Below are 12,803 nucleotides of genomic sequence, written 5' to 3'. Positions count from 1 at the left end.
AATCCTAAAATTTGCTTTGTGTCCCCATAGGAATACAATGCCCTCATGGAGCAGGAAGTAGTATGAGAAGCTATGCCCAAATTCTCAAAATATTGTTTATGAATGTTTATTTTTATCTAAAACAGGTTGATTATAAATGCAATCTCTTTCTAAAGAAGAAAAGGGATAGTTTAGATATGATAGGATGAAGGGGTCGAATAATGAACCTACTTTTTTAAACAAGCGACAACTTGTTTAGAAATGTTTTACATTGCTGTAGTTTTTAGTTTATTGATACAAATTTGAAGTTAATTTTGTTATACTGTATATATATTTCTATTCTCGTTTGAGGTATTATGTTTATGTAACTCATTTAGATTGTAATGGATAATTAAGAAATACAGATTAATAATTAGTCTTCTATGATAGTCAAACTTTTAGTCATGTTTTCTAGGTATACATAGATATTCAATTCAATTAGGTAGGTAATAATTCAATTAGGTAGGTAATCTTCAAACACTTCAAAGACCTACAAAATATGGCATTTAAAATATTTTAAAAATTGAGGAAGATGGCTGGGGGTGAGGTTGGAGTGACTCTCGGGCAGCCACATCTTTCCCGACAGGATCTCGCCACATTGGATGTCACCAAGTTGACACCACTTTCACATGAAGTTATCAGCAGACAAGCTACAATTAATATTGGTACAATTGGTCATGTAGCTCATGGGAAGTCCACTGTGGTAAAGGCTATTTCTGGAGTTCACACCGTCAGATTCAAAACTGAACTAGAAAGAAATATTACCATCAAGCTTGGATATGCTAATGCTAAGATTTATAAACTTGATGACCCAAGTTGTCCTAGATCAGAATGTTACAGGTCATGCGGAAGTAGTACACCAGACGAGTTTCCTACTGACATTCCAGGGACCAAAGGGAACTTCAAACTAGTCAGGCATGTTTCCTTTGTTGACTGTCCTGGCCATGATATTTTGATGGCTACGATGCTGAACAGCGCAGCAATGATGGACGCAGCTCTTCTGTTGATAGCTGGTAATGAATCTTGTCCTCAGCCTCAGACTTCTGAACACCTGGCTGCCATAGAAATCATGAAACTCAAGCATATTTTGATCTTACAAAATAAAATTGATCTGGTAAAAGAAAGTCAGGCTAAGGAACAATATGAGCAGATTCTTGCATTTGTACAAGGAACAGTAGCAGAAGGAGCACCAATTATTCCAATTTCTGCTCAGCTGAAATACAATATTGAAGTCGTCTGTGAGTACATAGAGAAGAAAATACCAGTGCCCCCAAAAGACTTTACTTCAGAACCCCCGTCTCATTGTTATCAGGTCATTTGATGTCAACAAACCTGGCTGTGAAGTTGATGACCTTAAGGGAGGTGTAGCTGGTGGTAGTATTCTAAAAGGAGTGTTAAAGGTAGGCCAGGAGATAGAAGTGAGGCCTGGTATTGTTTCCAAAGATAGTGAAGGAAAACTCATGTGTAAACCAATCTTTTCCAAAATTGTATCACTTTTTGCGGAACAGGTGGCCTCATTGGAGTTGACACAAAGATTGACCCCACTTTGTGCAGAGCTGACAGAATGGTGGGACAAGTGCTTGGTGCAGTTGGAGCTTTGCCTGAAATATTCACAGAACTGGAAATTTCCTATTTCCTGCTTAGACGTCTTCTGGGCATCCGAACTGAAGGAGACAAGAAAGCAGCAAAGGTCCAAGAGCTGTCTAAGAATGAAGTGCTTATGGTCAACATAGGATCCCTGTCAACGGGAGGAAGAGTTAGTGCCGTCAAGGCTGATTTGGGCAAGATTGTTTTGATAATCCTCTGTGCACAGAAGTAGGAGAAAAAACTGCCCTTAGCCGAAGAGTTGAGAAACATTGGCGTTTAATTGGTTGGGGTCAGATAAGAAGAGGAGTGACCATTAAGCCAACTGTAGATGATGACTGAAGAATCCAAGTTAAACAATGCCTTGGATGGAATTGGGATTTCTTTTAATGTCTAGGGGTATATTTTCAAAGCAATACTAGGGAATTAATTTCGTAGCTCATTACCTTAGAAGTAGCTGTAAGAATATTCTCATTTTGGTGATGAATTCAACCTCAACTTCTAATATAGGGCCTACAAGTAAATGTTAAAGTACATACTATATTGGGTTAAATCTACATTTTAGCAGAAGTTAAACATTCCAAAATGATGTCTGATTTGTCAATGAGTGAAAGTTTGAAGTGAAACTTCACGACAACCAGCCTTTGCTATAGCACACATATCATGAACCTATCTAAAATGAAATGGTCTCTTCATGATTTTATCCAGGAGTGGCTCCATGGTGAAGGACAGTTGTTGCTGTCAAAAACAAGGGCCCACACTTTCCGTGACCCACTCCCTTTATTTGGTCTTCTGTTATCTGAAATTGGAAGGGAAGGAAGACCAGTGAGCTCAAATGAGCAAGGCTCTTAGAAATTGAGTGCTCAGTCCCTTGCCACAGGTGACCCTTTGCTCTTAGCTTTTTCCGGGATGGGACCAGGGCAATCCAGCACCAGAAGGTCTCACCCTCTTCCAGTGCCCTGAGACTGTGTCTTTCTTATTTACGCCTAAAAATCTCAGTCTTCCCTCAGCAAAAAATAGTATTATAATGATGGATGATAAATGATAGTTGACAAGGTTCTGTCCAGGTTGTGTTTTCCGGGGTCTTTGTTTTAGTAACAGAGTCTCCTGCATGATGAACAAGCACCCTACTGCTGACTACTGCCCCTAGCTGTAGTAGTTGGTAGGATTATGGTGTAAATTATGCTATTAGTAATCTTTGAGCCTTAGAAGAGATAAAGACTGTTCAAAAGTAGAGTGTGTTGGTTCTAAGTCTATCCCCCACGTGCCTGCAATTTTCCTGTGCTGTGCTTTTGAATTAATCGTGATTTTGCTTAATTAGATGTTCTGTTAGAGCAGTGATTTCCAACTCTAGCTGTCATGAGAATTGCTGGGGAATTAAAAAAAAAAAAAGGCTAGGCAGTGGTAGTGGTGGTAGTGCATAACTTTAATCCCAGCACTATGGAGGCAGAAGCAGCTAGCCTGGTCTACAGAGCGAGTTCCAGGACGGCCAGGGCTACACAGAAAAACCCTGTCTCTAAAAACTTGGCAGGGAGCAACTCCCCAGTGTTGAGAATGAAGTTTAAGGGGTTGAGAAATACACATACTGAATAATGTCACTGGCTTTTGGTAGTTTGATATTTGATACTCTTGTTTGCTTTTCTTTTGATTTGCATAAAAATGGGATTTAATTCCACAATTACTGTGTTGTGATCTTTTGCATACTGAAGCTGCCTTATAGAGGTGTAGGACTGTGGCTGTGAGTTTTTAAGAGTTTTGAGGAAACTGTTGACGTTACATATTTGATTGACTCTGAAGGGTTGTATTGTAGCATGAAGAACACATTTAAATAAAACAAGGTTCTGAGTCAAGCATTAATTTAAAAAAAAATTTAGGCTTTCTGGACAGTGAGACATGTCTGCTCCTGGCAGCACCGATTTATTTCAGAGAGGAGGATGGGCATCGAAGACACTCTATGTGGAATTTATCTTCTTCTTGGCAAAAATAGCCATTTGGGCAAGAAACTGTTCTTGTCTGGACTGCTTGATCAACTGGACATGCAAGACCCATAGAAAGGTGACCACTGAACTTTGCTTACAAAATGGTCCTTCAGGTTCCTGTTTCACAGAGGAAACTGCCAGACATTCTACAGGACACAGAAAGAAGTGATTGAGAGATGCTAGGCCTGTGGGCTGAAGACAGATGCCTCAACTTTACAGAGGAAATTTGGATGACTGTCCAGGCTGTCAGCTGTTTCTGTCTACTCTTGCAAGACTCCCAAAAGTTGCTTGCGTCCTTTTCCCATTTCTCAGGTAATATTATATCCTTCTGAGGTCTTTGATGTAGTTGAAGACTAGATAGTTTAAATTTCCTTAGTTATGATAAAAGATAAGTTAGATATAAAACCTTAGACTCACAAATATAGGATGGATGAGATGTCTTCTTTGATTTTGCCAAATACAAATAGACTAGATATTATAAATAGACTAGATGTTGTAACTGTAATTCTTGCTTGATAATTGTTTTGCTGTATGTAATTTTACTGTTAAAGTTAAAACCTTCCTTTAAAAAAAAAAGAAAAGGGGAAGTGCTGTGGATATCACACTATGTGCTGTGAATGTGCTGCTCTGATTGATTAATAAATAAAGTGCTGATTGACCAGTTAGCCAGGCAGAAAGTATAGGTGGGACAAGCAGAGAGGAGAATGGTAGGAAGAGGAAGGCTGAGTCAGGAGTTGCCAGCCAGACACAGCGGAAGCAAGATGTGAAGGCAGAAATGGGAAAAGGTACCAAGCCACATGGCTAAACATAAATAAGAATTATGAGATAATTTAAGTGTAAGAGATAGTGGTAGGCCTGAGCTAATGTTTGAGAAGTTTTAATTAATATAATCCTCTGTGTGTTTACTTGGGACTGGTGGGTGAGAGAGATTTGTCCTGACCGCAGGCCAGGCAGGTTGCAGAAAAACTCTTGACTACAGTGTCCCCTGACTTGAAATGGCTGTTGTCATTTAGAACTCTGAGCACTTGTGATTACCTGCACAAGACCTTTACACCATTAGGCCCATTAACTTTCTGTCATGAAACATGGGAGGAGCTAATGAAGCCTGATTTTCTTCAAGCATTTAAAGACAGTTAACACTTCCTGTGAGACAGAAACATTTTCTTTAGTGGTATAATCACCCATAAGTTACCCATGTTCTGTAAATAACCACCCCCTCACCCATGCTACTATAAGCAACCTGTTAGAATCATTGGTTCACCAAGCTACACATGGGTAGAATCATTTCTTTGTTTCTATTGTTGTTTTTCTACCTGGGTTGTAGTTGTTAGTTCATGTTGTCTCAGAAAAAAGTTCACACACAACAATGTGTCACACAATTCCATATCGCAGACTTGTGTGGTGTGCATTGATTGCCAATTATTTTTCAGATGAAGAAACTGGGGCTCAAAGATGAATGACTTAGTCAATATCACACAATCAGTAATGTGAAGGCAATACAGACCCCACCTTAGACCACCTGCTATACTCAGTTCTAGTAAGGACTTTAGGAATGTGCCATAACAACTCCAACAGATACAGCGCAGTATGCTCCTATAGACATTCTGTCTGCAGTTCATGGCCCTTGAAGATATCTAGATAATCCTGCTGAGCAGTCCAGATAATCCTGCTCAGCAAGTTGTGGTTCCCCACCAAAAGTCCAACCCAATAGTTTCAAATATGGTTTTGTGACAAAAGTCTAGATCAATAGTTTCAAAAACCACTTTGCCCCATATCCCTTCTACCCAATCCCAAGTTGCCAAAGGTTGTGGTTCCCAGCTTGCAACTTTTCCCTATAAAAACTCTCTACCCCTGTGCCTACAGCTGCTGAATTTTCCTCCATCTGCCTGGTGGTGGCCCAGGTTCAAACCTGACAATAAAAGGACCCGTATGTGCTTGCATTGAAAACTGGCTCCTTGGTGGTTTCTGGGGGTTTCTCTAAACAGGTACAACAGTAAGTGGTAGATCTAAGATTCCAACCCAGCCTGTTGGGGATCCAGTGCCCTCTTCTTGCATCTTTGAGTACTGATGTTCACATGCATGTACCCAAACACATGCACACACATACACGTAACTGAAAGTAAAATAAAATCATAAAAACAAATTTAAAGAACGAACGGGATATGATTCCTTTCTTGTCACTGAAAGACTTACCAGGAAGTCAAAGAGGAAGGGGGAAACATGCAAATCCTGAACATAATTAACACATTCTGAGCAGCAGGGGTCTTAGATCACAGCATTGTCTTTTTTTGAGTACAAAATACACACACACACACACACACACACACACACACACACACACAGGTATATATGTAGCATAAGGACTTTCCCCCCCAAACATGGGTTACCTTAAAACATTACCTTTGGGTATATATTAACTTTCTCAAACAAACTAATTTAATACTGTAACCTGATCTCAACTTGAGTTAGCCATCTCATAGGTGGCTAAAATGAGCAGTGTGTGTGTGTGTGTGTGTGTGACGAGTAAGTTGATCTACATGAAGGAGACAGCATCCTGTTCTGTGGTGATGAACTGTGATAGTAACATAAAAACAACTGAAATATGAAGCCAAATCAACAGCTCTGTAAGTTTAGTGCCAGCATTGGCAGGAAAAACAAAAAACAAAAGCCAGCCAGGCAACCAGGACTCTGATGAGTTTTTGTTGTAGTGTTGGGGATCTCAAAATTTTACCATTCCAAATTATTCATCATTTTTTCATACAATATTTACTTTCTTCTCTTGGAATCATTTCCTTCTAAAGTTTTGTCATTGAAAGCTAATTAGCTTGTGAGGAAAAAAAACAATGCTGTGATCTAAGATCCCTGCTGCTCAGAATGTGTTAATTATGTACAGGATTTGCATGTTTCCCCCTTCCTCTTTGACTTCCTGGTAAGTCTTTCAGTGACAAGAAAGGAATCATATCCCGTTCGTTCTTTAAATTTGTTTTTATGATTTTATTTTACTTTCAGTTACGTGTATGTGTGTGCATGTGTTTGGGTACATGCATGTGAACATCAGTACTCAAAGATGCAAGAAGAGGGCATTGGATCCCCTGGAACTGGACTTGCAGGCTGTTGTGAGTCACATGGCAGGGGTACTGGGAACAGAACTGAGATCTTCTGTGGAACCAGCAGGCACTGAAAACAGCTACATCACCACTGCAGCCTCTGAAGTGATTCTTGACAAATATATCTCAGGATCTTTTCATTAAAACGTTTTCAATTACAACACAAGATGTTTTCTTTCAAATACAAACTTACTTGAGATTGTATGAAAGCAACATCTCTCCTTCATATATTGAAGTAGAACAAAATCTGGAGAGCTGCTTTTGACATTTATAAATGTGAGTTATGTCAGTAGAGAGCCTGAAGGGCATTTCTGGTTCTGAGATAATCAACTTTTCAAAATATATGATATACTTTTATGTGGTTGTAATGAGTACAAAATACACACACACACACACACACACACACACACACACACACACACACATAGATATATATGTAACATAAGGACTTTCCCCCCAAACATGGGTTACCTTAAAACATTACCTTTGGGTATATATTAAGATCTGTTTAATAAATCAACTGCTGGGGCTGTAGAGATGACTCAGTCGTTAAGAGCACTTGCTCTTGCAGGTGGTGCAGGATCAGCACCCAGGACTCACATAATGGCTCACAACTGTAACTCCAGTTTCAGGAAGTCCAATGCCTTCTTTTGACCTCCGAAGGCACCAGTCATACATGTGGTGCGTGTATGTACATACAGGCAAAACACTCATACATAAAAGCAAGTTAATTTAAAGTAAACGAACTATTGTCTGCAAGAGGGCTCCAGTTCATCTGCTTGAGGCAGAGAGAGGTTATAGGCTATGAGAAGCATGCTATAAGGCATTCTGCCCAGTTGAGTCTACTGGTAGGAGATGTTAAGGTGAAGCTAGGGAGCCAGATGTTTATTAGGGATCAACAATCATGAAAGGGGGAGGAAGCAAGGTTGAGCAGAGAGAGATGGAAAACACGCGCATGAGGCTAACAGGGACATGGGTAGAGATGGCTGGGCCTCTAGGCCCCTGCCTCACTCAGTTACCAACTGCAGGGTGATTCTGGAAGGATATGAGTTGGGACTGAGTGGCTTGCTCCAGATAAGGCAAAGCCTGAAGTCATTAAGGGCTGGATCCATCTGGGGACTTGTCTCCCGCTGCAGCAGCTAGCCCCTCCTTGAAGTACATGCTTGGTGAGCATGCTTCCAGATTCCTTCAGGCCTCTCCCAGGGGAGTGAGGTTCCTGTAGGAACTCAGGCCTCACTCTTGCACTGATCTCAGAGATGCAGTTGGAACGTTCTCTGCCTCTTCTACTATTCATTTTAGGACACTCTCACCCATAGCCACTGCCCTCTGCTGGCTTTGGTGGCTTCCTAGCTGGCCTGGCCCCAACCCTCGTTGGGAAGGGAGTTAACCACCTGATCATTATGCCCTTCTCATGCTGGAGCTGCTCACACTGAGCCTAAGAGTGCCAAGTTAGGTCCAAGTGGCCCACATTTTTATGTATTACTCCCTAATCCACTGGTAGGACAGCAGGCACGCATTCCTGAGAGTCAAGAGTCAAGTATTCCTGCTCAGGGACACCTTTTCTGTTCCTTAGGCACAAGGAGCTCAAGATGCCCTGGCAGTGGCATCACTTATAACTTAGGCAGGGCTCTTGCTATAGCTCTAGTGAAGACACATCCCCTTTGGAGCCCAGGTCCTGTGGCCCTGTATGGTGTTGGGGAGATATCTTTGCTTGCTCGTAGCTAGGTTCATGGCTAAAGCTCCTATAATAACAGCAACAAGTAAAAAATATTAACAAGGCAAAGCATATAAACTTATTTAATATGTCTCATGCGACCCAGGAGCTTTCTGAAATGATAGCAAGAAACAAGGAAGCCTGTATATTTTTATACTTGAGTTGGGTGAAGTGTGAACAGTCATGGGAAATACAATTAGAAGACAAAAGGGTATGGTCCAATAATAAACTGGTGAGGACATAGAGTTTCCTTATTTGTTCTGAATCTTCTCTGTGTCCTTGTGGCTTCAAAGATAAGAGCAGTCTTCAATGAGGACTTGATGACCTTCTTCAAATGAAGAAGGGAAGGGAAGGTGACAGTGGCCACTATCCATTTTTAATTTGTACTAAAAAATATTATTTTTATTTTGTGTGCATTAATGTTTTGCCATGGGTGTCAGGTTCCCTAGATTGGAGTTACAGACAGTTGTGAGCTGCCATGTGGGTGCGGGGAATTGAACCCTGGTCCTCTGGAAGAGCAGTCAGTGCTCTGAGCCACTGAGCCATCTCACCAGTACCTAATACGTACTTTCATACTGATCCAACCTTTCCGTAAAATAAGGTTTACCATCTCTTTTTGTTTGTTTGTTTGTTTGTTTTCCAGACAAGATTTTTCTGTGTAGTCCTGGTTGTCCTGGAACTCTCTCTGTAGCCCAGGCTGGCCTCAAACTCATAAGTCCACCTGCTTCTGCCTTCTGAGTGCTGGGATTAAAGGGCATGTGCTACCACTGCCTGGCATATTATTACAGTTAATACCAAAGTCCCTCAAAGCACTAGGCATGAACTGAATGAGGGACAGTGTCAGAAGGTAGTGCAGTGATAAAGGTATAGGTTGTATGATCTTGTAGTTTTCTCAAGCCTTCTACTCCTGCTTATGGTCACTGTTGACCAGTCCCTTCTCATCTATTGGTGGGGTACTAATAGACCCACCTTACTTGGCAATTGAATGGCTCTGATAAAACTCACCTCCTGACAGCTCTATTTGCATGTGTCCTGGGACTGCCTGGACCTGCCACAAAGCCCTTTACAATTCTGGGCCTAGACACTGCTGGCACTTTTCCTTTTTACCTGGTAAAAGGGTTGGAGCAGAGTCCATGTGAATGAAATGTATTGCCTTGGAAACCCGATGAGGCTCACCTTACACTGTTATTTCTAGTAGGAGGCACAATGTGCAAGACTGTCCATTATTTTTGAGGGAATGCCTCACTATGGCCCCAACCACTAGATTGCTAAAAATTGTATAGATCTCCTACACTCAAAATACATGTGTGTTCTGAGATGTAGCATGCTACCTACCTCTCACTCATCTGGTGGGATCATCAAAACATCATCGATGTGATAGGTTAATATATCCAGCATGTATAGACAGTTGTTGTTTCTTCAGACTAAATATGAAAATGGGCTGGAGGGCTAATATAACCTTGAAGCAAAACTGTAAATACATGTTTTTTTTCTATTCCACTAAAATGGCAACTTTTCTCTTTTCTCATATATCTCAGACTAGTCTCCAACTCACTATACAGCTGAAAATGACTTTGAACTCCTAATCCTTCTGAGTCTACCTACCCCATCCAAGTACTGAGATCACCTGGTTTATGAGGTGCTGTACATTGAACCTAGGGTTCCCTGCATAATAAGCAAGCACTCTACATATCCATCCATCCATCCATCCATCCATCCATCCATCCATCCATCTATTTATCTACTTACTTTTTTTTTGAGTCAAGGTCTCATTATATAGCCCAAGCTGGGCTTGAATTCAGTATGTAGCTCAGGATGCTTCTAAAATTGCATTGAGATTTCTTTCTTGGCCTCCTGAGTGCTGGCACTACAGTCATGTACCACCACACCAGAACTGACTGATTGAGACAAGGTCTCTCTATATAACCCAGCCTGACCCAGAACTCCTTAACCTCCTAAATTTGGAATCGCAGGCAGTAGCCACCAAATCCAAATCAGTGGCCACATAACATGGATTTATAACTATATTAATCTATTCTCACAAAGATACAATCTAGTCCAGCTTGTATTTACAGTTCTGCCTATGGTAGTGTCAGCTGCTACTTGGTCAGACTTAAAGGAGTCTGCGGTCACCTTCCAGATTCCTTCTAGCCTTTGCAGACACAAGACTTGACAATTCCAAGGAGATATGATGCCAATCATCACTCCTACATCCTTTATATCCTTAAAGATGACATTGATCTGCATACACACCTACCCTAGTGGATGTGATGATTTACTGTCTTGGCCAGGAATGGTAGTGGTTTAGTAACAGAGACTTCCACTTGGCCTTCTCCACTGCAACAGATGTTAAGTCACTAGCCAAAGTTACAAAATGCTTATGAAAACCACCCATTTGCACACTTGGAGAATGGGATAATGGCAACTAATTCTTACACCCAGTGAATTCCTCTGAGGTGGATCTTTTCCAGAATCCCCTATCTTTCTTACCTGGTCTCATTCTATTCCTACTCTCACAGTTGGCATTAATGATGCATTGGAACTCTGAGTACCTATGTCAGTTCAGAATATATCTCCAATACACTTCAAAACATTCAAGTATTTGCTTTATTCAGTAAAAAGTTACTCAAATAAATGGCCAGAAGCTATTTGCAGAAGGAAAAAGGAGACTCATGAAAGACTTCTTTCTCTTGGGAACCTAATCCCATCCTCTGCTGAGCTCTGGACTGTAAACTGGCTCAGATCTAGAAAATGTACAAGAGGTCATAACTGCTTATTGAAGTGTCTGCCCTCAGCTTTCCAGACTTTTTGCATTATTACAAGCTAATAACCCAATAAATTGGTTATTAAATAAAATATATATATATATATATATATATATATATATATATATATATATATATATATATATATATAAATAAAAGCCCCAAGAGATACCATGCTGTTTCAACCATCATCTCCAGAATTCTCTCAAGTCAGGCTCCCCTCAACATCTATATAAAATTAATTTTATTATTATAATTGCATATTATATTTTATTAGTATTAAAATGATAATAAAAAACAATAATTTTATTAATATAACTTATAATTATTATAAAATCTCCTGGCCCCTGGCTAATAAGTAACACAACCGACCCTTTGATTTGGATATTATTGCAAAGTTAACAGCAAGTAAACTTAACTGAAGCAGAGGCCATGGAGGAACACTCCTTACTGGCTTGTCCTCATGGCTTGCTCAGCCTGCTTTCTTATACAACCTAGGACCACCTGCTCAGGAATGGCAGTGCCCACAGTGGGCTAGGCCCTCCCACATCAATCATTAATCAAGAAAATGCCCTCACAGACTTGCCTACATGCCGACCTGATGACACCATTTTCTCAATTGAGGTGCCCTCTTCCCAGATGACTCCATCTTGTACCAAGCTGACAAAAAACTAACCAGAACACTGTTTCCTAGATTGACATTGAAAGAGATCCTCCTGCCTCAGCCTTTTCAGGAGCTGAAAATACAGGCACCCAACATAACACTAAGCTACTCACCAACCCCTTTACCCCTAGACTTTTTTGACGGCGATACCAGCAACCTTGTCTCTAAGCATTACTGGTGGCCTTTGTTAAACAGTCGATTTACAGGCCAGGCTGTTCTTGGCAATCCAATCTTTCAGTAAGTCCTGTCATTGTCCTTAGTCACACCTGTTTTAGTATGCCCACTTCCTGGAGTCTTTTTCTGTGCCCATGCTATTTGCCACAGCAGGTCTAACATTTTAGCCTCACTTGGCATAAGCTATCACATTTTTCTTACTTCTAGGCCATCATCCCATTAGAAAATTAGGCAACTTTCTGGGGTCCTAGACAATGTTTTAGCATCAGGTAGCTCAGAAAATCACTTCCAAGTTAGTACTTTCCCAGTCCCAGAATTCCTCTTACCTTACCTACCAAGGACCCTGTTGACTGCAGGTGCATGCTAGTTGTGTTTATCTTCTTTGGAGTATAGTCCCTTTCCTTGCCTACCAGGACCAGCACATCCACAGCTGTATGATGCTTAGACATAGCCTAACTAGTATACTGAAAGGGACATCGGGAGGGATTCTGAAAGGAAACTTACATTGTTTTGTGGAAAGAGGCTTTTGCTTAGTCCTCCAGCCTGGAGACACTAGGATGCTTGCTTTTAATACAGATGAGGTGGTTCATGTCCATTGGCTTAAAGGTTTGTATTAATTACTTTTTTGTTGCTTTTTTTTTTTTTTTTTTGAGACAGGGTTTCTCTGTGTAGCTGTCCTGGAACTCACCCTGTAGACCAGGCAGGCTTCTCAGAGATCGCCTGCCTCTGCCTCCTGAGTGCTGGGATTAAAGATGTGTGCCACTACACCCAGCTTCTGTTGATGTTTTAAAACACTGT

At 40.8% G+C, this 12,803-nt stretch overlaps 1 pseudogene; it reads left to right on the top strand.

Moving 5' to 3' along the window:
• Window positions 1-516: 516 nt before the first annotated feature.
• LOC102916731 (eukaryotic translation initiation factor 2 subunit 3, X-linked pseudogene) lies at window positions 517-3,280 on the top strand (annotated as a pseudogene).
• The last annotated feature ends 9,523 nt before the right edge of the window (window positions 3,281-12,803 follow it).

The sequence above is a fragment of the Peromyscus maniculatus genome, chromosome X (genome assembly GCF_049852395.1).
Source record: "Peromyscus maniculatus bairdii isolate BWxNUB_F1_BW_parent chromosome X, HU_Pman_BW_mat_3.1, whole genome shotgun sequence".
Lineage (NCBI taxonomy): Eukaryota > Metazoa > Chordata > Mammalia > Rodentia > Cricetidae > Peromyscus > Peromyscus maniculatus.
Note: the sequence above shows the minus strand (reverse complement) of the source record. Positions and strands in the feature narration are given on the sequence as shown.